A 26,002-nucleotide genomic window follows, 5' to 3' on the forward strand; every position below is an offset into this window, starting at 1 on the left:
CCTCACCCCCATCTGGTTGAACCCAGACTTTTCTCCAGGCTTGTCCCCGCAGAACTTCCATGCATGGAGGGAGGGCGGCCTACAAACAACCGGTGACTTCATCGAGGCAGGTACGCCCATCACATTTGAGATATGCAAAATTAAATTCGGGATGAATGAGCGAGAGAGATTCCGCTACGCTCAAATCCGACATTGGCTATCTCATAGAGAGACTAGAGAGAAATGCTCCAGAGAACTAACAGCATTGGAATTATCCCTCACAACCCCAACTATCAAAGGCAGAACCTCGACTCTTTACCGACTCCTAGATAGGGCTGACCCATCCACAAAAGAAATGTACATGCTTGAATGGGAAAAGGACCTGGGCAGGGAAATCGATATCGAAAACTGGGGGAAAATCTGAACTAGGCTGCACATAAGTTCGCAATGCATCACAAACAGGGAGGGGGGCTACAAACTTTGCTACAGGTACTATATAATCCCTGCTCAAGTCAACAAGGCCAACCCGAACATCTCTGGTTCATGCTGGCGCGGGTGTGCGACGCTAGGCTCCCTATTTCACATGGTCTGGTCCTGCCCGAAAGCCGAGCGATACTGGTATGAAATAATTAAACACATCAAAGACATCTCTGGCCTATCCATTCCCTGGGACCCTGGAATTACCTTACTGGGCGATACTGGCGAGGGCGCTCTCCCACTCTCGGGCCGCATCCCCCGGATGTGCTCTCACCTCCTGCTAGCGGCGAAAATCGCTATGGCCAGGGTTTGGAAAGATAAAGATCGGCCCTCAGTGGCGCTCTGGTGGGCGAAATGCTGGGACATAGCGGTCGCAGAAAAAATCACTGCAATCCGTTCCGGCTCTCTGAACAGAGCCTTATATATATGGGACCCATTCATGGACTATGCCGCCAGATATCTGGCCCTCACCAGAAGGCCCCAATTAACCAGATGGCTGCAAATGACCCCACTACACTAATCACCAATTAGGGCCCACCAAAACCCCCCCTTGGCTATCCTGAACATTTCGGCCCTCGAATATGATCACTCACCGCACCTAACAAGAGACATTGGCATGCTCCTTGATCAAGATTGTTGTTCTGTTGTTTTGATTCATGATATAATGATGTAATGCTTACCTATGAAAACCCAATAAAATGTTGTTATGAAAAAAAAATGTTCTTCTCTAAGAAGATGTTGATTCCTTGTTTTGAATTTTTCTTCTACCAATTGAAGGGTGACATATGTATGCATCGGATATAAGAGTTCAGTGATCTATTAGAGGAACATTTATTCGGCACCTTTTCCATAGGTAAGGCTGCCATCCATAAATCTTTTTTTTATAACTGATGGATAGTTTGATTTTGGTTTTTAGAATATTCTCTTCTATGTGTGTCTTCACAGTATTTGAGCTTCACTTAAATGTGACACAAGTAATAGAGAAGGTACGATGGGGACTTGATTTGGTCCATAAGGAAGAAATGAAAACTCTCCAATAATCCAGGTGAATAATTACCTATTATCATGGGAGACTGTAAAAGAATGTATTATGTAATATATAATATAATATATCATGAGATTCATTCACTATATATATGTGAACTTACTTTGTAGAACAGGAAGCTAGAACTGTTTAGGAACAGGAAGATAGAACTGTTTAGGAAAACATTGACAAATGATCTCACTTTGCTCCTGTCGAAGGGATAACCCAAAACGCGTTGAGCTTTAACATATTCTTGTTATCACAACACATTTGTTTTCATACATTTTTCTTCCTTTGAATTGTCTTTGAACATAACATCTCATCTAATACTTGAATTGTATAAACGTCCTCACAGACATGAACACTGAATTAATTTCCTTGTGCCAGAGTGGACGCACTCTACCCTGCACCCTAAGTCAAGATAATAGTCAGAGAGATCTGTATGAAATTCATTAACGTAGGAGTGCACAATTGGTGGACTGTCTATTGCAGTCCATTTCCAGCACTGCTATTGCAGGATCTGAATCACAATCTCACATAGCAGGTAGTACTTGTAGTGCAGGTTCATGTGTGGTCTCATCACTCAGGTGCCTGGTCCTGCTTACTAAGAGCAGTGCATGCATTAATAAGTGATCTGCAAACACATAGAACAATGAGATGTGCTGTCTGTGCTAGTGGGGAAGGAATGTGGCAATGAATTAGAGTAGATTCTTTATACTATGCTGTGCTAATGTATGCTACCTCCATGGCATTTCAAACCTCCTCCCTGAGGAAATGTCGCCTAAGTAACTCAAAAGAAAAGGCCCAGGTATTTTCTTACAGAATCAAAACGGGATACCTGCCACTAGATCAGTGCCCATTTTGAATGGTGTGGCTGCTGAAGGTGAATTATAATCGGGCACAGGACAACACCCATATTTAGCTCAATCCGTGATTGGCCATAATGCCTGCTTATAGGATCGGTGTCAAAAGAGACACACCAGTATAATATGATGGTCCTGACCTACCATTCAGAACACACGTGAGTCAACAAGCAGCAGCAGCTCCGCTAGCGGGATCCCTACCTATTTCCGATGCCCAGGAGTGCCCATAATGCCAACATCAGCTGCAACAGTAGCATCCCCAGACAATGTCTTACAGAACCCTCGCAGCTGCGTGGAGTACAGTGAGAGTGAGAAGGCAGCGGGTACTGCTGTGGAACCCTGTACCCATCAGGCCCCTCTGCTGGCACCAAAATCTTCAGCAAAAGATGCACTAGGAGGAACAGATGCCCCGCGCCAAAACGCGTGATGCCCTGAAGACATTCCACCAGGTCATCAGAGGTGATTGAGTGAAATGCACGACAAAGGATGAAAAACACACACACTGTGGAATGCACCTCCAAATAAGAAAGAACATCAGTCTAACAAGCAGTACGGAAACCATACAGTCCTTTTAATGCAACATTCAGCAAATCTCTTGAACCGTTCCATTCTCACCTCCCCATTTTCTGCTGCTGTAACAGAGCATTTCCCATTAACTGGTTATGACTGATGGAGCAGCTGACGGTGTCAGGGCTCTTACAAGTATGTATTTTCATAACCTGTGACAGTGAGCAAAGCCTACTCTGGCCAGACCTCGTTGAAGCACTCTTTGAAAGGCAGTGGTAAGAGAACGGACTCCTCATTCACACGTCTAATTTGTTCAGCTATAGAGTGAGGACACACCTCATTCCAACATTCTGTTTCACTTCCTCTATCCATTGGGCAATCTGAGACGCAGGTAGCCTTGGATCCTTGCATGCCCATCTGTTGTTGAGCACAGCATGTTTCATAGCAGTGACAACCCACAGTATTCATTCCCCACCGCCTCATGGCAATTACACAGAGAGATGACACCAGCTTTTTATTACATTACTCAGAGTTCATTTTCAGGTGATCAATACTCAATCAACAATAATGATTCAGATGAATGGTTGCTGAATATCAGCAATGACACTCCATGTATTGCGTTCGTGTGAAAGGTTCACTTCTGGGCAAATTCGTTCTGGGAGAACAGGTCACTTACAAATGGATTACCTGTGGGGTAACAACATTCTTTCTGACCTGGTCTGCTTCATTTTCAGTAAGTGCTTAGACTGCCCTCTCTTCTGGTGATCCGGGGTAGTCACATTAATCCTGAGGCCAGCTGTCATGGCTCTGCCCCAGGATATGTGGGGGCAGCACCTCTTATTTTGTTGCAGTGGCTGCTTCTTATGTAGAGATCACCCTATAACACTGCCTCGTCGTTCTTCCTCAGCTGCAACTTCTGAGGGAAACAACATGTTCGTCATGAAATATATCACAATATGACTCAAAATGCAGGGAATGGGTGGTAAGGGTCCAAAAGTTATGGCCCGCTAAAGAGGTCGGGTGCAGCTTCTCCCACCCTTAAAAGGGGACCCAGAATGGGAGGGGCTTTGGTGTTCTGATGGAAGGCAAGAATGGACTGCTGCCTAGGGGTCCCTGCTAAGGTGCTCATTCCCCCTAGTCTTCCCCCTGCTGGAGAAATGGGATGCCTGCAATTCCACTACATGAGCATTGTTTTGAGATGTTTTCATGGTTTAGCTGCGGCTTATATCTCTTCCTTTTTCTTTGCCATTCTCCCTATCACTGTCTTTCCTCATCTCTCTTCTTACCAGCCATCCCCACCCCCTTGCGCTCTGTCACACTTCTGTTTCTACTCCGCCATTGCTCCTCAACCTTGGCATACCCTTCACTATTTCATATGCTCTTCCAGTGCCTCTACTCTTACCTCCTTCTTATCTTTGCTTAAACTCATTCAGCCTCATTACAAGTTTGCAGGTCCAGAAACAAAGGTGTCGGTAAACTTGCCGGCACTGTTGTTTCTGAACCGGCAAACTACGAGTTCTGCAGGCAGGTGCCGTCCCCACTGCCAGGTCAGATGTGGCGGGCGGAAAGGCACCCGCTCAAAGACTTCAACGGTAGCACCTGCACCATTACGAATGGTGCCGGTGCTACCGTCTTCCCATTCCCAGTCCTATGGGACTCAATGGGAATGGGAAGTAGCTTTTTCCGATGCCTGGCTTCAGGGACCGCCAGGGCTGTAATGCCCCGGTGGTGCCCCATAGCCAGGCACCGGAATAAATACACAACTGTGGCGCAGCCTGCCATCTTTACCAGCACGGCCACCACCGGAGTTGTAATGAGGCCCATTATCTTATTACATCTAATCGTTAACATGTAATAATTTGTGGATTTACCCCATTTTTCTTGTGTTCTTCGATTGCTCCTACTGTCGTCATTGTGGATACACTCAATACAATAATTCAATTTATATGAAAAAGGAAAAGTTCTTTTACGGGGCATATTACATCGGGACTCCTGGGATTCTGCTTACCCCATCTAGAAACAGACTTCAATGTTCATTCTTTCAAAACTATTGGCTCTTGGAGGTCCCAAAGGAAGATTGAGAGTTTCTCAATTACAGCCAAAGTCATAGCAACGAGGGCAGCATCCAATCATCAGATATTTAAAATATGTAAGTAAAGCACACAATGAAGGAACCTGATCACATCCATCTGGAAATCAAGGTTACATCTAAGGAGACAGGGGCACATAAAATCACCTGACTAATCAATATGTTAGAAACTGAAAGAACAACATAAAACTGAAAGTAAGGTGAAGAGTCTGATCAGATAGCTCAGTAAATTAAAGCGTTGTTGCTAAGATATGAATTCAGATTTCATGTCTGATGTCTGAATTTCATAATGGCTGACACAGCCCTTCATTCTTCCCAGGTCGCAAATTCAAGTATGATTTATTTATTTATTTATTCATTTATTACATTTGTTACACGCCCAGACCTTTAGGTATCACGGCGAGGTTACAGCACAAATTTAGCATATTACACACAATAATTCACATATTACACAGAGCATTTATTAAAAAACATGATTACATTTAGTTATGCACAAGTGGAGGTACCGTTGTGTACAGACGGTACTGGTTACATACAAAATATTTAAACCCGCTCAAAACCTATGTCCTTTCTACTATTTAAATAGCCAAGTTTTGAGTGATTTTTTTAATCCAGTGAGGGAGCCTTCTTCTTTAATGCTGTTGGGGAGGGAGTTCCAATGTTTGGGGGCTAAATACCAGAAGCTGCTGCTTCCTGCTTTGGTATTCTTGTATCGGGGTACCTTTAGAAGACGGAGGTTATTGGACCTTAGTATTCTAGTGAAGACTTTTTTTTGAATGGCAGTGTTTAAGTACTTAGGAGCTGAGTCCTGTTGGCATTTGTAGGTTATGCAGAGTGTCTTAAATACGATTTTTTCTGCAACAGGAAGCCAGTGGTGGTCTTTCCTGATCTTAGATATGTGGTCTGATTTCCTGATGCCTAGAGCTGCTCTTAGGGCTTTATTTTGTATCAGTTGTAATTTTTTTTTTTAATTAGATTTAGAGGTACCTAATAGTAAAACATTACAATAGTTGAGTCGCGAGAGAATCAGTGCTCTAGCCAGGGTAAAGCAATTGGTAGGGGTGAGGAGTTGTCTATTAGTGAAATTAATTTAGCTGTGTATGCTGTGGTGGACGAGAGATTACTGATATGTTTAGTCATAGAAAGATTGGCATCCAAGTAAACTTCTAGAGTTTTTACTTGTTTTGAGACTGGTATGGTGGTACCATCGATGTTGATGGATACATAGTCAGGGTGGAGGGTGCTAATGTTAGATTGAGAGCCCACTATCAAAATGTTGGTCTTCTCATCATTGAGACAAAGGCTATTTAGAGCCATCCAGTTTTGGATGATAGCATAGATTTTATTGATGAGTGAGGTGTCTTGGGTGTAGTTGCCTGAGAGTGGAATGAGGATCTGGGTGGCATCCGCAAAGTTGATGTAGATGACACCCATATCGACTAAGTCTGAGAATAGGAGCTTAGTGTATGCACTGTAAAGTGTGGGTGAAAGGCAGGAGCCTTGTGGCACTCCAATGGGTATGGGGATGGGGTCAGCTGCTTCCTTTCTTATAGTGACTCTAGAAGTTCGGTCAGCTGGGAAGGATTTAATCCACCTGGTTGCATCCGTGGAAAAATTTAAGTCATTAGCTAGGGTAGGACAGAGTTTATCATGATCCACTATGTCGAACGCAGCAAAAAGGTCTAATAGCAGGAGAATACATAGTTTGCCTGAGTCTCTAATGGTGTCCATTTGGATTTTAAGGTCCAGTAGAGCCGTTTCGGTGCTGTGGTTTGGCCTAAATCTGGATTGTCTTGAACCAAGAAGTTGGTTATTTTCTAAATGGGTTTTTACCTGATTATAAGCTATTTTGTCAATGATTTGGAGTAGAAAGGGAACTGTTGTTATTGGCCGGTAACTTGTAGGTACAGTTGGGTCTAGAGGAGGCTTCTTGAGCAACGGGGTGACCCAAGCTTCTTTGATACTAGCTGGGACCAGACTAGATATAAATGAGGCATTAATGAAGTTAGTAATAATGGGTGTGAGAGCAGGGGCGCAGGACTTAACTATGTGGGCTGGGACGGTGTCTCCTTTGCAATTGGAAGCTTTAAGTTTGGAAATAGTTTTGCAAACTATGTCTTGGGAGACTGGAATGAAGGCGAATGGTGGGCTGGTGTTGGTGATGGGGTTAAGCAAGAGTTTGTCATTAGTTGGTTTGCATGCTAGCAAATCCTTTTTGGTGGTGATTTTTGTTTGCAGCAATTTAATTTTGGTTGCTAGAGCATCTTGTATGGTAGTTCGCCATTCTTTGCTTGGTGTAGAGTGGTCGGTAATGGGGGTTGGGTTTTCCAATTCTCTGAGGAGGAGAATAGCTCTTTGGAGTCCAAGGCTGCGTTGTTGATCCATGTATTATAGGCATTTTCTTTGGTTGAAATAATAGCTAACTTATAGTTTTTATTAGCCAGTAAGAAGGCGTTTTTAGAATCAAGTGTTGGATTTTTTCTATAGACATGTTCCAGGGCGTGTTTCTTTCTTCTTAAATCAACAAGGTCATCATTAAACCAGAAACATGACCGTTTATCGGTGCGTTTCGTTTTGGTAGTAAGGGGAGCTATCGCATTGATAGTGGAGGGCAGACTGTTTTTGTAAATGTCCGCTAGGAGACAGGGCTTGTCACTGGTGATTGATGATGCGTGTAGGGCTGTACTCAATATAGGGCTAGTGTTGTCTGGTGTGAGCTTATAAAGATTTCTAGCTTCGTAGGTGTGAGTAGATTTTTGTTTAGTGGGGTGCGGTTCCTCAGATATAATGGTGAATTGAATGTTAAGATGATCTGACCAGCTGAGTGGAGATATGGAATCAATAGCAATGGTGGAGTTATGCGTTAGGATCCAATCTGAGTAGGGGTGTTAATATATTGTGTAAAGCTCATGTCCTTGAGAGCTGAGTGAAGGGCTTTTGCTTTAGTGTCGCGACTATCATTGAATCCTAGATTTATGTCTCCAAGGATGATACACTTGGTATTGGTTTGATAAGTGGGGTGAGCAAGAGAGGTATATTCATTTCTGGATGATTATTAGAGCTGGGTGTTCTTTAGATGACAACGAGGTTGATAGTGGTTTTATCGTTGATAGCTAGCTTGGTTAGAAGTAGTTTGTAACCATCAACACGTTCAATGGGGCATGATCTCAGTTGGAGATTAGTTTTGGCCATAATGGCGACTCTGCCTCCATGGCAGTGAGTCCTGTGTACTCTAAAAATGGTATATTCATCTGGGATAGCAAGTGACAGCAGTGGGCCTGAGGCTTGGTGCAGTCAGGATTCAGTAATGACAAGGAGATCAAGGTGAGAATCAAGTATAAAATTGTGAATTTCTGTTGCGTGTGCTCCCAAGGAGCGGGCATTAATGTGTGCCATTTTGAGGTTGGTAATGGGTTTTTGTTGAGGGATAGTTATTTGGGTGGTTGGCATAGGGCTTAGGGCACAAGGTGGGGCAGGGTTGTTTGGGTACGATTTTAGGCAACTGGAGGCTGAGGGAGCCTGAGGTGTAGGTCTGTCTATGTGAGATAGGATGTGCCGTGGTTTCATGACCATGCCAATGAGTGCGGGATCTTAGCCGGAGGCATCTGGTCTCTCCCAAAATGGGGTAGGAGAGATGGTTTCCAGTAATTGGATGGCTTTGCGTGATCTCTGAGGCAGGTAGCTTGGTGTGAAGGTAGCTAGGGTAAGTAGTGTTGTTGAAGCTAGTGGTGCAGTGGTGAGTGGTGACTGCTGGAAATGGTGGTGTTGTGGGTAAGAAGGGCGTGGGACACATGATTGGAAAGTGCGACGGACAAGCCAGTTTAGACAATCCATTAAGCTACAAAAAGGTTCCCAAGACAAGGCATTCTATTTTGAACAATACAGAAAGGAAACATGATGGTAGTTAACCAAAGTTGCATGTTAAGTATAAGTTGCAGCATTAGTACCATGACTATCATACTATAGCTAATTCTACAACAGTAAGCTCAGGTAGTCACTTTGTGTAAATTACCCATGAAATTGGGTAATTGGGTGTAAATACCCATGAAATTGGGTATTAGTCAAATGTGTTACAGCTCCATGTGCACATAGTTGGTTTAGGAAAGGAGTGATGTTTGTGGTTTACTTTAAACATGGGTAGGTTGGGTAAAGGTAGGAGTAAGAAAGGCAGGCAAGATGGGTTCAAAACATCAGATAGGTGTTTGGCCTTGCCAGGAAGAAATGCTGATGGTAGAACAGGAGCTTGCAAAAATGTGAATTCACACACAAGAATAGGTGCCATTATTTGGTGGTAGGAGCACCACCATCACCTCAAACGTCAGGTCACAAACAATATCACCTAAAAACCTGGCTCTTTTACCACATTTATGTGTGCAAGACCAAAAACAATATTCCAAGCCAAGTTATGGTCTACGGGAGTGAAATAGGGTGAAGGTCCAATTTTAGCCGCACAACACAATGACTTATACTCATCATCCCCTCAAGAACGAATTACTCTTCCTAATGGGGAGTAACAAATGGTTGTAGTAAATATACGTCAATCAATTTCCCAGAAAAAGATGGAAGGCATGCAGGAGAAGTGGAATCTACATATACTCCATTAAGCTTATGTGCACTACAGTAACACAAGAGCTAAGTAACACCTTTGAATACTTGAAAGTCGGTGCTTCTTGAACTCAAATTCCTCATTCATTGCATCATTGGAGGATTGAAACTTGAATTTCAATTCCTTAAAAAAACTCCTTGCCCTAGTTATACTTCTCCACACGCTTGTCCTCATATATTTGTTCTATTTAGAATGAGAAATGAGACATCAAACTGGCCGTGAAATTTCTGGATACAGTGGGGTTTCCGACTTCCCACCCACACTCCTATCTTCAACACTAGTTACTCAGTTCCTAAATCTTGTCATTTCCTACAACACTGAAACTGCCAGCAGGTGGTAAATCTGACCACCTGCTCTTACTAAATAGTTCTCACTCTCCACATTGTTAAATGCCAATAATTGTACCTGCAGAATGTTTCAGGGGACAAAATTGGCACACATACATGTGGCACATGGCACATCAAAAAACATATATCGGGGGATTTTGCAGGACCTGTCTGTACCCATGAAATGAATTCAAAATCAAAAGAAACTGCTTTAATATCGTCTCACAAAATAACCTCTGCTCTGCAGGAGCACAAGGGAGTGTAGTAGTGAAACCAATTGCTCAGCGCTCACTCTTCTCAAACCAAGAGTGATCCCAATCATAAAGCTAAAACAGAAACAGTTAAGAGAAATACCTACTTTGCCATTTGAGGCAAGAGGGATGTGAACGTGATTAAGTAGCAACCCACGCAGCAAAGCACAGCAGTCTAAAATAAAGGGAATATCCAAGGAAGGTTATATACAAATATGTATGTTTTTATTGTAATGTAATGTAAAGAGATGTATAGAGCGCAAGACCACGGCCAAAAAAAGGCATCTGGGCTCTAGCCAAACCAGTAAGAGGGGAGAAAAAGAACACTACAGAGCAAAGAAGAAACACAGACCACTTAAATCAAAAAACTAAAAAGTCGTGAATGCTCTGCAAAATCGAAGATGGTCAGGGAGAGAATGTGTCCCCAAATGGGAGAGAATTCCAAAGAACTGGGGCCAGCACAGGAAAAAGAACGTCCTCCTGCTCGAACTTTGTGAAACCGAGGGATTTCCAGTAAATTGGCTGATGTGGACCATAAGGAGCGCACAGGCCGATACAGGGCCATTTTAGATTGTAGAAAAAAGGGCCCAGTGTGAAAGAAAGCACAATGAACCATACACAGTGTGTTAAACATAATGTGACGCTTAACTGGGAGCCAATGGAGTTTGGCCAACAATTGTGAGGTCGAAGATCAAAATAGGGCCTTTAGCGCCACAAGTGCAGCAGCATTTTGCAGAACTTGTGGACCAAAAAATCAGGTTGTCCCACATAGATCCCATTGGGGTAATCTAGAGCACCTGCAATGGAAGCAGTAACTATGGATGCCCAAAGCTGTAAAGGCACAAAGGGAAGTACCTTCGTCAGAAGTCGCAGTTTGTAAAATCCTGCCTTACACACTGCCGCAATCTATGCCTCTCTATGGCCTGAGGGCAAAAACTTCACCCCTAGTCTCTTAATCGAGAGGCTAGGGGAGGGGCATGGTCTCAGTGAGTCAGGCCCAAAATCACAATGCCATGGGGCATGTGACTCGGCTGGTAGGGGGGCAGCCACCATAAACTCTGGTTTGTTGCCATTGAGTTTCAGCCAATTTTGAAGTGTCCAATGGTCGATCTCTCTAAAGCAGGATCTAAGCCTAATAGGGGGATCAGACACTGAAGTGTTCAGTTTGAAGACCAATTGAGTTTCATCGGTGTAGGTATGAAAATGAACCCCAAACGACTCATTTAAAGTAGCCAGAGGACTCAGGTATAAATTAAGTGAAGAGCCCTGTGGCACCCTGCACTGACTTGCATAGGCAGAGCAAGAAGGCCTGAGAGGGACACAGTTTGTATACAGTCCCTCAGAAAGGAAGAAAAGCAGGCCAAACTGGGCCAGAAAATCCTGCATGTTCCAGACGTTGGAGGTGGATAGTGTTATCAATGGTATAAAACGCAGCAGAGAAGTCAAGGAGAATCAATGCTCCAAACTCCCTGCGGTCTTGGGCCAAAGCAAATTCATCCATAATCGAGACCATGGGCCTCATTCCGAGTTGGGCGGTGAGGGTTAACGGTCACCGGTAAGGAGACTGGTTCCGTTAAACCCTTACTGCCCAATTCCGAGGTCCCTTAGCGGGAGCGGCAAAGAACGTGTGGTCTGACCTCACATCCTTTGCGGGTCCCGCTAAGGGACCAGGGCGCTAATAAAATAATTAGCACCTTCCCATTCCCTATGGGGGCTCAAATGGGAATGGGGAATGGTTGGTTGAATGGAGACTTACTCGGTCCGCACAGGTCGGAATGTCCCGGTAAGTCCCCATTCAACCAGACCGGACCCGGACCTGGTTTTGGAGGCAGCCATGGCGCTAATAGCACCATGGCTACCTCCAAACTCGGAATAAGGCCCCATGACTGATTCAGTACCCCTAAGTGGTCTAAGATCAGACTGCAACGGGTGCAGCCTCTCTTACTCTCCAAAATCCTGGAGAGCTGAGGAGGAATAATATCTTCCATCAGTTTCATCACTACCGGGAGAAGAGAGATTGGGTGGTAGTTAGCGGGTGACAAAGAGGCCAATGAAGGCTTCTTGAGTAAAGGAACAACTATTGCATGTTTCAGAGGAGCCACAATAATCACACACTCAAAATAAATTTGGAACACTGCAGTAAATAGTGAGATTGCATCTACAGGCAATGATTGCACTACCTTCAAAGGAATAGAGTCAGACGATGAGGAACATTTAAGTTTACACAAGGCCAACCAGGTGATCTCATCCAAGATACGATCAAAGCAGGAGACCCTTTCACCACTAGGAAGGGATTGAGGGCAGAACTTAACAGAGCCTAGTCCAGCCGACATAATCAATGTTCTAATCTTTACAATTCTTTCAGCGAAAAAGAGACTAATAGCATCAAAGGGAGCTTGAGAGTGAGAAGGGTCAAACCGGGCAGGAAATGTTTCCAAAAGCTCCTTTGTCACTCTAAACAATTCCCGTGAGGCGCAGGAAGATACATGTGACATTATTTATAATGCTGGCCTCATTACACAGAAATCGACTTTGTCTCTGTTCTAGGTGAGGCCAGATGATCGCGTTTCAGTAAATTGCCTCTCATGTACAATCGTCTGAGCCTCAAAGCCAACACTCCCAGCAAAGTGTTGATGCTATGATACATACAGTGGGGTCCAACAATGCCAAACAGTTATTAATATGTCCAGGTTATCTGACGTGGAAAATGAGGGGACTAATACACAGTGAAATATTGTGCATAAGCGTGGCATAAAGGGAGAGTCTTGTGAAGGGTTACAAGTATTGATGGGTGTTTATAGTCTAGGTTTTGATGGACCAAGAGAAGATTTGGATGACATTAAGGTAGCAGCGCTAGAAATGATTGGTTAAAGCATGATATTAAGCAACAATAGATGAGAAAATTATCTGGAATTAGCTGAGAATATTCTGTAGTTTTTGATGTAGTTACAATTCCTATACTTTGAAAATGAATGTATATATGTAGGTTGGTATTACTGAAGTATGTATGTTTCTAAGTTCAGATGAAATGGAATATTAGGTATTCCTGACAATTATATTGAAATATGGTTATGAAATAGAACTATTCATAATTTATGTGGAGGGGGTAGGGCAGAGTTCTCTCTACAAAGAGTACAGAAGGAAGATACACGTGGGTTGGAAGTGACAAAACCAAGTGGTTTTATGTTTTGTTTTTGTGGTTGTTTGTTGGCTGTCTGTGCGTTTCTATGTTTCTTCACAGTGTGAGTTTTGAGCAGTTCAAACATGGCAAATTCTTGTAAAAATGGCTTGAAGATAGTCTCCTCGAATGGTAATGGTGCAAATTGTCCAAACAAAAGAAAAATGATTGTAAACAGGTTAAACAAGTTGGGGGCAGATATAGACCTACTGCAGGAAACGCATCTACTGGAAACAGAGGCAGATAAACGGAAACAGGGATTGGTAGGAAGGTTTTTTGCTCTGCATTTACCTTAAGCTCTAGAACAGTATGTACACTGATTAGGAAAAACTTGTCAATGTCCGAAATGACATGTAACAAGGACAATGAAGGGAGAATTGTGTCATTATGAATGTACACAATGTTTCATATTGTATTTGCAACATGTATGCACCAAATGGAGGGATGGCACATTCTATGGTTCACAGAAGTTCTTCAGAATTACAAGATCCCATAGGAATATGCTCTTTGAATCAGGCCCTGTGTCTCTCTCGCACAGTTTGTACAGAATGTGAATCAACCTAACCTCATAGTGGGAGGAGATTTTAATATCACACTTGACCCAATGCTGGATAAAAGTGTAAGCACTGTGAGTAATGAGAGTACAATGAAATGAAAGGCCATGGCAGATTTTATGGGAGAGTGCAGACTACAAGATATGTGTATTGAAGTAATCCTCTAGACCGACAATAAACATTTAATTCTGGTTGTCATAAAAAGTACTCATGAATAGATCTGCTCCTGACTTCTGGTTTATGCACAGAGAATTACAAAGAATTACCAAGAGTGGAATACTATTCTGATCTTTGACCATGCCCCACTTTCGCTTAAAATGTCATTATCATTTCCACTAACTAAGACAAGTGACTGGAAAATGAACATCATGCTACTCAATGACATAGAGATACTTGACAAGATAGTGAAAGAAGCAAGGTTTTTTGTGGAGAAAAATTGGACTGAAGATGTAGTGGTGGAATATGTATGGGAGGCATTCAAATGCTACATGAGGGGCACGCTGATTGGCCTTTCAAGTAAAAAGAAGAAAGAAAGGGAGATGGAAGCGAAGAAACTGGGAGAAGAAATTGAAGAACAATGATACATTATACAGTGGATTCTTGCTCTGTTCTTGAATTTAAGAAAAGGAAGCTGGAGAAATTACTTACAGAAAAGGGTTTAAAACAAGATACAACTATTATGACGGAGGAGAAAAACGTGATCATCTTCAAGTTATGGAAAATGAAAAATCAATTAGCGCAATTTAAGGCATGAGCGGAGTTATAACATTTGAGCCAACTCAGATCAACAGAGAGTTCAGAGAATACTGTACAAAACTATACTCATCTGATGTACATATGAACCCTGATGTCATGAAGCAGTATATTGAAAGCTGTAATTTAAAAAGACTAAAGCCGGAGGGTAGATCGAGTTTGGAGGAGGATCTGAACATAGATGAACTTAAAAGAGCCGCATGCCACCTGAACACAGGGAAATGTCTGGGCTTTGACAGTCTACCAACTGAATTATACAAGATTATGCCGGATGAAGTATATGCCCTGATGTTGGCCATGTTGCACTCCTACCTGAACAACGGCTTACTTCCTCCAAACACCAGACACGCCACCATTTCATTATTTCTGGAGCAAGGCAAGCCTTCAATGAATCTGAGTAGCTCCAAACCAATAAGTCTGATTAACACTGATAATAAGATCTTCACAAAGACCTTGGCAACGAGACTTGAGAACCTGTTACCTGAGATCATCGGCCAAGAACATGCAGGTTTTGTTAAAAAGAGACATGCATCCGAGAACATGTGCAGATTGATACTAACCCTGTAAGAAAGCAGGAAATTACCAACAGAGGTGGCAGCATTATCACTGGATGCTGAGAAAGCGTTTGATCGCATTGAATGGGAATACCTCATGGTCACTTTAGAAGGTTTTGGATTGGGAGAAAACATAATTAGGTAGATACAACTGTTGTACTCAAGACGGACAGCAAGTTTGAATACAGATGGACTTTCCTCAGAAAGAGTTGAACTAGGAATAGGAACAAGACAGGGATGTCCACTCTCCCCCCTGCTATTGGCGCTTGCAGTGGAACTATTAGCAGCAAAGATCAGATGAGATCCCTTGATCAGATGGGGTTCATTTTGGAGAGATGTCACAAAAACTTTGGCTATATGCGGACAATATGCTACTTGTGCTACAAAGTATAGACACATTGTTCTCGGCAACCATGAGTAAAATCAACATCTTCCATGAGTACTCCAGATACAAGATAAACGGGTCAAAATGCTGTCAACATCTAAGTAAATATGGCTTCAGCTGGTGCCCGGAGAACATGCAATACCTGGGAATTTGGTTGAAAAAGGAAGTGGATCGTATGATGGATGTTAATTTGTATCACGTTATTGAAAACCTGAAAAATGACTTGCGTAGATAGATGAATTGAGCTTGAGCCTATGGTGGAGAGCTTGATGTAGTCATTCTTGTGGGATGGGAAACAACCTCGCCTAAAGCAATGGAAATTACAAATATCGACTGAGAATGGTGGATTGGCGGTCCCGGATTTTGCAACCTACCACCTGGAATTTGGAGCAAGAAATTTGCTTTCATTCATTGACAACTCATCGGATGTTTGGAGGCAGACAGAAACTTGCAGGTGTGCACCATTGGCACCCATAGTGATACTAACCTCAGAAGATGCAAATGGATGCAAATCGTATGTGCCAATGAAATTCTTGAAGGAATGTTGGAAAGGCCTTATAAAGCAAAGCAATAAAGAAGTCTCCTGCTCTAGTAATTCATTGTTGTGGCTAAATCCTGATATTAAGTTACATGGGAAAACATTGTTTTGGCCCAACTGCTTTTTGAGCGGTATCCAATGGCTGGGCAATCTTTTTGAAGATAGAAAATGGATCACTTTTACCTTGTTGTAAAATAGAGAAGGCTCAGCCTCTGAGGAGAAGCACTACTGGTGTTGTGTGAGCTGAATGTGCTGTGAGCATGTCACTTTCGCACCACTGTTTTTAAGTGTTTACTGCTCTTGTGCATCCAAGTCTTAGGTGCACTTCTGCAATATGTGTGTTGCAATGAAACACATGTGCCAACATAGGTGGGACATATGTCAACTGAAGTCTGCAGAGTACACCAATTTGTTAAGACGGTCTCAAAAAGTCCAAAACATACTCAGAGGAACTGGAGTCAGTCCAAGCCAGACTCAAATGAAGAAGTAGACAAGATGTGTGACAGAATCCAGCTTTATTATCATTCAAATAAAGCAGGGACTGCATACAAGCATTACAATCTCATCACTCTCACATTTCAAACTCTTGCATGCTAGTTGTGATTAAATGTTGTGTCATCAATGTTGTCACCCAATATTATCAGGTTACAAAACCTACAGGGAATGAGGATAGGTTAGTGGGATTGACTACATATAGACTCTATAGATGTTAATCTGTCCATTGGGTTACAACTACCTAATGGCTCCACCTAGAACCACCTCTATAAGAATACATCACCCATACAACAAGTGATTGGTTGGCATACTACTTCACTGGGCCAACATAACACTAGGGATTACAATAGGTTAGATCCTTGCTAACCAACCATGGACACTTGACAGGTCGTCAAGATATGAGCCAGACAAGTAGTAGGGAGAGAGAGGCCCATTGACTGTCCTTTGTTCAATTAAAGAAGTTACCACCCTTTATTGCTTGGCCATGAACAGGGGCAATCTCTTAATACTTGGCCTTGTGTGATGTCTTGTGTCTGCAGGCAAGTATAGGGAGTACATGCAGGTGTCCTATGTTTGAGGCTTCTAATGAATAGACAGTGTTTTCCAATTATGAGTCAAGTCCTGGGAGACTGTGTATGAAATAGAATGTTCTCCTGTTTATTGAGATTTTAGCTAATATTACTGTGTGTGTTGTGTGTTCTGTCCTTTTGGCTTACTGTGTTACTACGTCTGGCTAACAAAGAATTGATATATTTGTATACAGCTTTAATTACTCTGGGAATATCTTGCTTGTGTCGCGGGAACTGCTATCTCGTGCCTTTGTTCCACCGTACCCATCCTCCCTATTTCATTCTAACCTTTCTACTAATTGCCAACTACTGTCTGAGCATTGTACAGATCTGTATTTCTGTGGAATCAGTGTTTTGAGTTCTCTCAAAGTCTTGAGGTCTTTATTTGAAAGCCTGCTGTGGCTTCCATTTTTTAGAAAATGGCTGCCCAATTACACTTGTGTTTCGATGTTAGTACACTATATTTGCGTATCGTTCATGTTACAGTCAATGTATACATCGGTCATGTTAGTGTTCTTCATGTCCTGTGGATGCTATGTTAATATTCTTAATATATATCTGCATATTTTATCTATTGTACATGTTCATCATGTGGTGTGCAAACGTGCTTCGTGTCTAATGTAATACTGTTACACCATGAGTTTGACTGCTTTTGCCATATTCTGCTTAAATTATCTCTATGTCCTACTGTACCTGCCTGGGATAAGGGCGGTATAGTTACCTCAGTGAGTAGCGTTTCTCACCAGTGTGATATTGGGCTGGGGCAGGGGGAGAAACCATAGATGATGTATTCATCTGCCTCCCAACTTTCCCCCTTCTGTTTGAGTCCTCGATTACACTCATCCTTCTGCTCTCCCCTCAACAGGGTTCTTTGGGTATCCATATTTTACTCACTCCCCTCAAGCTACGTCCATGTCTCACATGCCCATCTGGACTCCAGGTCATGTAGCAGCACTCCCCATTGCAATCACAATATACCCAGTGCTCAGTGTAATTGTGAGGGTCCTGAGGATATATACATTTTGACCTGAGAGGTGAAATAGGGCTCTGCATGGTCTGGGAGTGAGGGAGGTAATTTATTTATTTATTTATTGTTTGCTTGTTAGGCGCTTATACAGCAAATAAATTCTGTTTCAAAGCACCCACATGGCAACAGGGAGGAAAGATCGGATTGCAATACATTTAAAATATAAAATAAAATACAGTGGGTGAAGAGACGGCCAAACCTACTATGCCTTGTGAGTATTCAGAATGTGCAAGTGCAGCAAGGAAGAGGGAAGTGGGTAGCTGCTGAGGTGTTCATGCTCTAGGGTGAGCCACAGATGAAGTGCATTATAGCATTAGTGCTATGCGTCCAGGAGCTGCATTGGGTGGAAAAGTGTGAGTCTTCAATGTGGCAGGTGTGTTGAGGCAAGTGCCTAGGTAGACAGAAGCTGGGGAGACTTGGAGTGAGTGGTCAGGGACCAAGAGGATGCATTAAGGTCCAAGACACCAATGCCAGCAACTGTGAGATCAGCATAGGGGAAGAAGGGAAGGAGGAGGAAAATTGGAAAGCCTTGAGGTGCTTTCAGAACTTAAGATGGTCCTGCTGACGACACAGAGGAAGGAGGAGGCTGTTCCATAGGAGGGATCCAGCTGAGGAAAGCAAACACCCTCCTGCTCTCTGTTTGGTGAAATGCTTTACACACAAAGAGTTGGTGCCAGAGGAATGTAGAGGTCTAGAAGGAGAGTATTTTGTAAGAGAGAGTTGCAGATAGTGTGGATGCTGGCCCCAGACAGTCTTGTGGATGATCCAGAGGGATTTGAATTTGATCTGTGCAACACCCAGGAGCCAATGGAGACTTTTTAGGGAAGGGGAGATGCAGTCCCTGGGCTTAAGGCCAAGGATACGTCTTGCTGCTCTATTCTGGATTAGCTCAAGGGGTCATGAAGTGGAATAAGATTTCCGTAGTCAAGGATAGAGAGAACCAGGGCTCTGGAAACATTGAGTTTCTGGGGAAAGTGAGAAAATGGCAATTCCTTTGAGAAGGAACAGTTGAAAGTGGGACTTCTTGGCAATGTCCTGAGTGTGAAGGAGGAAGGAGAGAGAGGAGCCAAAGATGACTCCAAGGTTTCTGGCTTCAGAAGAAGGAGCAGGGAGAGAGTTCAGGGTGAGAGGCCAGATAGAAGGGAAGACGGAGGGGGTGGAGCTCCCAATCGTAAGGATCTCAGTTTTGCTGGCATTGAGGCAGTGATCATTGGAAGTGCACCATGACTGGATGGCAGATAGGCAGTCAGAGATGAAGGAAGGAGCCAGTGAGTCAGCAAGATGTCTGAGAAAGAGTTGTGTGTCTTCTGCAAAGCATTGGAAGTTGGGGAAGAAGAGAGGAGATGAGGAGTGCCAGCTGAGCAAGGTAGATGTTAAAGAGCCAGGGGGAGAGGATGGACCCCTGGAGGACAGCATGGGAGCAGAAGGAAGTAGGAGAGGAGAAGGTGCCCAAGATGACTTGGGAAGAGTGGTCAGCTAGGAAAGAGGTGAGTCAGTACAGTGCCCATCCTGAGATACCAATGGTATCATGGAGCCTGTGTATGAGGATGTAATGGTTGACAGTGTTGAAGGCAGAGGAGAGCTCAAGTATGATGAGGACAGCAGGGGAATTGGAGTCCAGGGATGCAAGCAGTTCTTTACAGGTGATCAGAAGAGCAGTTTCCATGCCTCTGAATGCTCAGAATCCAGATTGATGATTGTGAAGACTACCAACAAGTTCAATGTGCAAGTTGTGTTGGAGCAAGGCCAGCTTCTCCAGCAGTTTACCCAGGAAGTGGTGATTAAAATAGGGCTGTAGTTGGATGGAGAGGTAGGGTCTGCTGATGGTCTTTTCAGGAGTGGACAGACAAGTGAGTGCTTGAAGGAGGAGAGGAAAGAATATGTGGTGAAACAGTGGTTACAGAAGTCAGCGAGTGCTGGGGCAAGAGAGACAATGTTTTTCTTGATGGTTCTTGATGAGCCGAGGGTAGCCTGTTTGGAAGAAGCCTTCATAGAGCGGACAACTCTGGTAACTTCTTCGGGTGTGACAGGGGTGAAGGAGGAGAAGGCGGAGGGAGGAGGGTTTGTTTGTTTGTTTATTTTATTTATATAGCGCTCCAGACCCATAGGTAAGAGGGCGCTTTTTGACAGGTTACAGAAACAATATGCATGTATTATACAGTTGTACATTTGTGCAATTTTAGACAAGTTACAGAAACAATATATATATCATTAGCAGTTATACATTTGTGCCATATGTAAAGTATATACAGTTTGCATTGTTATAGTTAGAGTGGGGCAGTGTCGTCAGGTGTAAGAAAAGGAAATGGTAGAGTTAATTTTTCTCCAGTAACCAGACAATGACTTGTTTCCTGAAGGGTTGAAATGATTTGGTTGATTTAATGTTAAGTGTTAAGGTATTCCATAGTTGAGAGGCCAGGGCTGTGAAGATAGAACCTTCAGCTCTTTTTAAAGTAAATCTGGGCACTGTAAGGCATAGCGTGTTGGGCGATCTGGTAACCCTAGTAGCCGATTTTAAGGTGAATTTGTTGATGAGATAAGGTGGGGCTAGGTGGTTTAAGGCTTTGTAGGTAAGGCATATAGTTTTTAGGTCAATATTTTGTTGTATAGAGAGTCATTTACAGGATATTCTAGAGGTGGAGATGTGCTCTCGCCTGGGGATGTGCTGCTCGTAGCGTGTTATTTTGGAGTACCTGTAGTTTGTTGATTACGGATTGGTTGCCACCTAGGTAGAGGCTGTTGCAATAGTCCAGTTTGGACTATATGAGAGCCCTAGCCAGCGTGAGACAGCTGTTGGTGGATAGAAAAGGCTTGCAAGCCCTGATCAATTTCCCAGTGTAGGCAGTGGCTGAGGCAGTCATATTGACTTGTTTGGCAAGGTTAGTATTACCGTCAAGATAAAAGCCAAGGGTTTTCACATTTTTGACAATGGGAATTGTGTTACCGTCAAAGATGATGTTGTTGTAGTTAGGACTGAGTTTATGCAGATTGTTGGGAGATCCGACAAGGAGAAGCTCAGTCTTCTCATCATTTAGGCAGAGGCCATGTGTGGCCATCCATGCCTGAATGATGGAGAAGATTTCATTTATCCTGAGGACATCAACACTGTAGTTCCCTGAGATGGTGAGGAGTATCTGGGTGTCAACTGTGTAGTTGGTGTAGGTGACACCTAGATGGTCCAATATGTCAAAGAGGGGCTTTGTAAAAATGTTTTACAGCGTGGGGGAAACACAAGAGCCTTGTGGCACATCACAGGTAATAGGGATGGGTTCTGCTGCTGCTGTTGATGAAAAAACATGCATGGTTCTGTTAGCCAGGAAGGATTGAATCCACATGACAGCAGAGGAGGAGAAGTGCGCTGCAGATGAGAGGTGGTTACAGAGTATTTTATGGTCGACCAGGTCGAAGGCCGCTGAGAGGTCTAGAAGGGGTAGGATGACAGCATTACCTTTATCTTTAATATCATTAATCTGTCTTTTGAGGTCAACAAGGGCAGTTTCTGTTCCGGGTTGAGGTCGAAAGCCAGATTGACATATTCCTAATAGTTGGTTGGTCTCTAGATAATCCAGAATTTGCAGGTAGGCAATTCGGTCAAGGATTATCAGCAGAAAAGGAACCGTAGTGATGGGTCTGTAATTGGTGGGAATGGCCGGGTCAAGTGATTGTTTTTTTAGCAGTGGAGAACCCATTATTGTTTTAGGTTACTAGGTACTGAATTAGTGGAGAAGGATAGATTTATAAGTTTAGAGATGAAGGGGGAAAGATCTCTAGCTGCATCTTTAATGACCTGGGAAGGGCAGCTGTCCCCTTTGCAGTTTGATGGTTTTAAGGAAGTCATGATTTTCTGGACTTCTGGTATGGTTACCTTTTTTAACATGAAGCCAGTGTAAGTGTTAGTAGGAGGTGGTGTATTTGGACTGGAGGGATTACTACTAGAGAGTTGTTGTCGTTTGTCCTCAATTTTAGTTTGGAGCCCTGTGATTGTGTTGGCAAGGGCATTCTGGATACTAGTGCACCAGGGTTTGTCTTTCACACAAGTATCCATAGGTGGGTTCGGATTTTCTAATTCCTTTAGAATAGTGAAGAGTTCTTTAGCACAGGAACTTGCCTGGCTTATTCTAATATTATAGGTGTCCTTCTTGGTCCGGATTATCTCTTTTTTGTAAAGGGAGGGGAGAGTCATGGGATTAGTTTTATTTTCAGTTGATGGGGACGTTTTCCAGAGGGTTTTGAACTTGGATTTCTTTGTTCTCAGTATTTTGAGTTCAGGTGTGTACCAAGAATTCAGGTGAGCTCTAGGTTTACCTTTTCGCAGCTTTAGAGGGCCGATGGTGTCAATGGCGTTGGTCATGGCGTCATTGTATGTGTTGACCAGTAAGTCGAGGTCAGCCGTGGTTGGGAGTGTATTTAGAGTAGGGAGGACCAGGGGTATTAGGGTTTCCACAGTAATGTTGCGCTTATTTCTGGTTGGACAAGCTGGTGCGTGGGGGCATTGTTTGAGATTAGGGTTTCTAATGTTAATATCAAGTGGTATGAGGTAGTGGTCAGTCCATGTGAGAGGTTGGAGGGTATTGTATGTGACATTGCAATTGAGGGCTGCAACCCAAACAATGATTCTACCTTTCTGATGAGTAGGTAGCGAGCTGAGTTGGGTGAAGTCGTGCTCAGCTAGAGCATTGGTCAAGGAGGATGCAGGGATGTCATTAGGGTCATTATATCCTAAGTTAAAGTCACCAAGAATGATAATTTGTGCTGAGGGTTTAGAGTTTTCGGCTATTAAAGAGGTGACGTCTTCCTCAAAGGTACCAGGAGGACCTGGGGGTCTGTATATTAAATGGATGGTAATCGTACTCTTGAGGGTGGTTTGGAGTTTGACAGTGAGGTGTCCGTTGATTTAAGTGGGCGGAGGTAACTGATCTGAGGTCTAATGAGGATTTAAATATAATTGCTACACCTCCTCCGCGAGCATTAGGCCTGTCAGCTCTGAGGATGGAGTATTTGTCAGGGACAGCTAGGGTTATGTAGGTTCCTGCTGCCTCTTGTAACCACGTTTCTTTTAAGGCAAGGAAGTCAAGGTTTTCTGTTAGCATGATCTGGTCAAGAGAGGCAAGGGTGTGTGGGAATGGTTCAGTGGGTCTGTAACAAGGGTGATCAGGATGTCCTGAGTTCTGGTGGTAACGTGAGTGGCCAGAGTGTTGCAGATTGCCTGAGAGGGAAGAGGGGAGGAAGAGACTGCGGAAGGGTTGGCTAGCTCCCTGCAGATTTTGAAAAGTTCAGCCATGTTATTGGATGCACCAGATACCCATGCTGAATGTGGGACCTTTTCCTGGCACGGATGGAGAGTCTGTATTGGCTTAGGAGCTGGCGGCAGGCCAGTTTGTCAGAGGGTGAACGTGAGGTTTGTCACTTCTATTCTGCTGCTCTGAACTTTAATTTCAGGGCTACAAGTTCCAAGTAATAAGAGGTGTTACACTTAGAGGCAGGTTTCAGGTGGATCCTCATGACTGGGTCAAGGATGTCTAGAGTATTGGTGATGGATGGCTGAGTGAAGGTTGATGAGAACTGAGTTGGTGGTAGAGTCTGTGGTAGGAGAAAGTGGGGATGAAGGTGGAAGCAAAGGCAGCAGCTGACACTTGTTTCATTGGGCGGATGTTAAAGAATGAGATTGGCAGGGCTTTTGAGGGTGCGGTAGGAGGGCCGAAGGGACCCAGGTGGGAGGAGAGGAGAGAATGGTAGAATGGTCTGAACAAGAGAGAGGGGTGACCAGAGGGAGAGCGTGAGAGATGTCTGAGTGGATTAAGGCGTCCAGGGTGTGTCCAACCAAGTGGGTAGGGCTGGAGGGGAGAATGGAGAGGGAAAGAGATGCGCAGAGGCCAATGAAAAGAGTGAATGCTGAGACAGTGGAGTCCAATTGGATGTTGAAGTCAGCCAAAATGAGGAGGTTAGAGGTGGGTAAAAGTAAGGAGGAGCAGGAACAATCCCATTGAAAGAGGAACATGGTGGTAGCATCTGGGGGCCGGTAAATGGTAGCAATGGTCAGAGTGGAGGAGGGAGAAATGACCAACTTGAAAACCAGGCTCTCAAAGGAAGAACAGAGTTGGGTGGGTATGATGGAAGAATGAACCCACTCAGGATAGATTAAGGCTTCCCCACTGCCAGCACAGTGAGGTTGAGGCTTGGAAATGACCTTGAAGCCGTCAGGCAGGAGGTAGTCAAAAGCAGTGACTGAACCAAGTCTCAGTGAGAGTGAGAATGTCAAGGTCAGTGTCTTCAAGAAGGAGGCAGATGTCAGCAGAGTGTTTGTTGGCTGAGCGGGCATTAAGAGTTGCCAGGTGGAGGAGGTCCTTGTCTTTGAAGGTTTTCTGAGGAGTACAAGGGCGTGGTACTCCAGTCAGAGGGAGAGGGACTGTGAGAGTGGCGGGGGGAGAGGCAGCAGAAGGAAGGATGTTGATGAGGGAATGCAGGATCTGGTCCAAGAGAAGAAGGTTGGGTTGAGGACCCTGAACCAGGGTAGTGGCAGTGTGGTAGGCATTAACGATGCAACGCGAGAATGAGAAGACAGCCAAGAGGACTTCACAATTGACGCCACCATTAATGGGAGAGGAAGTGAAAGGGGAGAGAGTAAAGATGAGATGAGGAGTCCATAGATCTGGAGAGGGACAGAGAAAAGGATATATCTGTGAAGACCTCTCTGGAGATTGCGCTGACATAAGTGCCTGCGATGGGTAGGCCAGGGTTTGCGTGCAGGATGTCATTTTTGTGCTTTTTCATTCCAGACCTAGTGAGAGAAGGGGGTAGGAGATAGAGTAGCAATTAGAGAAGATAGGAGAGATTGTGAGTGCCATTAGAATGGCATAGGGAAGTTGAAAGGAGAAGGGTCACTGCACAGTTCTGGCCTAATCTCACAGGTGGCATAGTAGTAGCAAGGGAGAACACAAGCAATGCAATTTGAGCACATGATGGAAAAGGCACAAATACAGTGAAATTAGGGTGCAGGATTTTAAAATACACACACCCAAATGCGAAAATCAAAACACGGCACAGAATGCAATGCATCAGTGGGGTGCCAGATGTTAAAGCACACACACCCAAATACAAAAAATCAAAACAGGGCACCAAATGCAATGCAGCAGTGGGGTTCCAGATGTTAAAGCACACACACCCAAATTTGAAAATCAAAACAGAGCACAGGATGCAATGCAGCAGTCGGGTGCAAGATGTTAAAGCACACACACCCAAATACGAAAAATCAAAATTGTAGTGATAAATCATCCTTGCGCTAATATATATATTTTCTGAAGAAAGGCAAGTGTTGCAGCGGACAAAGATCAGACAGAGGCGCCTCTAGACTGTTGGCTGTACCGTTGGTATCTCACATCTTCATAGCCTCCCTTAGTGTTACGAAATCCTTGTTTGTAATCTTCAACAGTGCATGTCTCATTTGAAATCTTGACTCGTTTGAGAAAAATTGACCTTCACTAAAACCTTCATAACTCCTGAACCGCATTTCTCGCGCGCTGAACATTTTGCCACAATTCTGCATTTGGCTCAATTTCATCCCATATAATATAGCTATTTCTTGCATCTAACCTATGAATTCGGTTTCCTATCTGTTCGTTATCCTACCACCATTGCTAGTGTTTACCTGAAGCTATCCAAAGCGGCTCCCACTAGTTCTGAATCCTAGTTAGAGAATTAAATCAATTTTTAGCATTTTTCCCGTTCATTACAAGCCACATTCAAAAGCATTTGACCTGTTTTAAAACCATTCTTGTTTCTCTCTAAAGCTTGCTGGGGGAATTGGGATTGAAACTGCATTGTTGATTG

This window comes from Ambystoma mexicanum, chromosome 10 (genome assembly GCF_040938575.1).
Source record: "Ambystoma mexicanum isolate Mex_15411 chromosome 10, UKY_AmexF1_1, whole genome shotgun sequence".
Lineage (NCBI taxonomy): Eukaryota > Metazoa > Chordata > Amphibia > Caudata > Ambystomatidae > Ambystoma > Ambystoma mexicanum.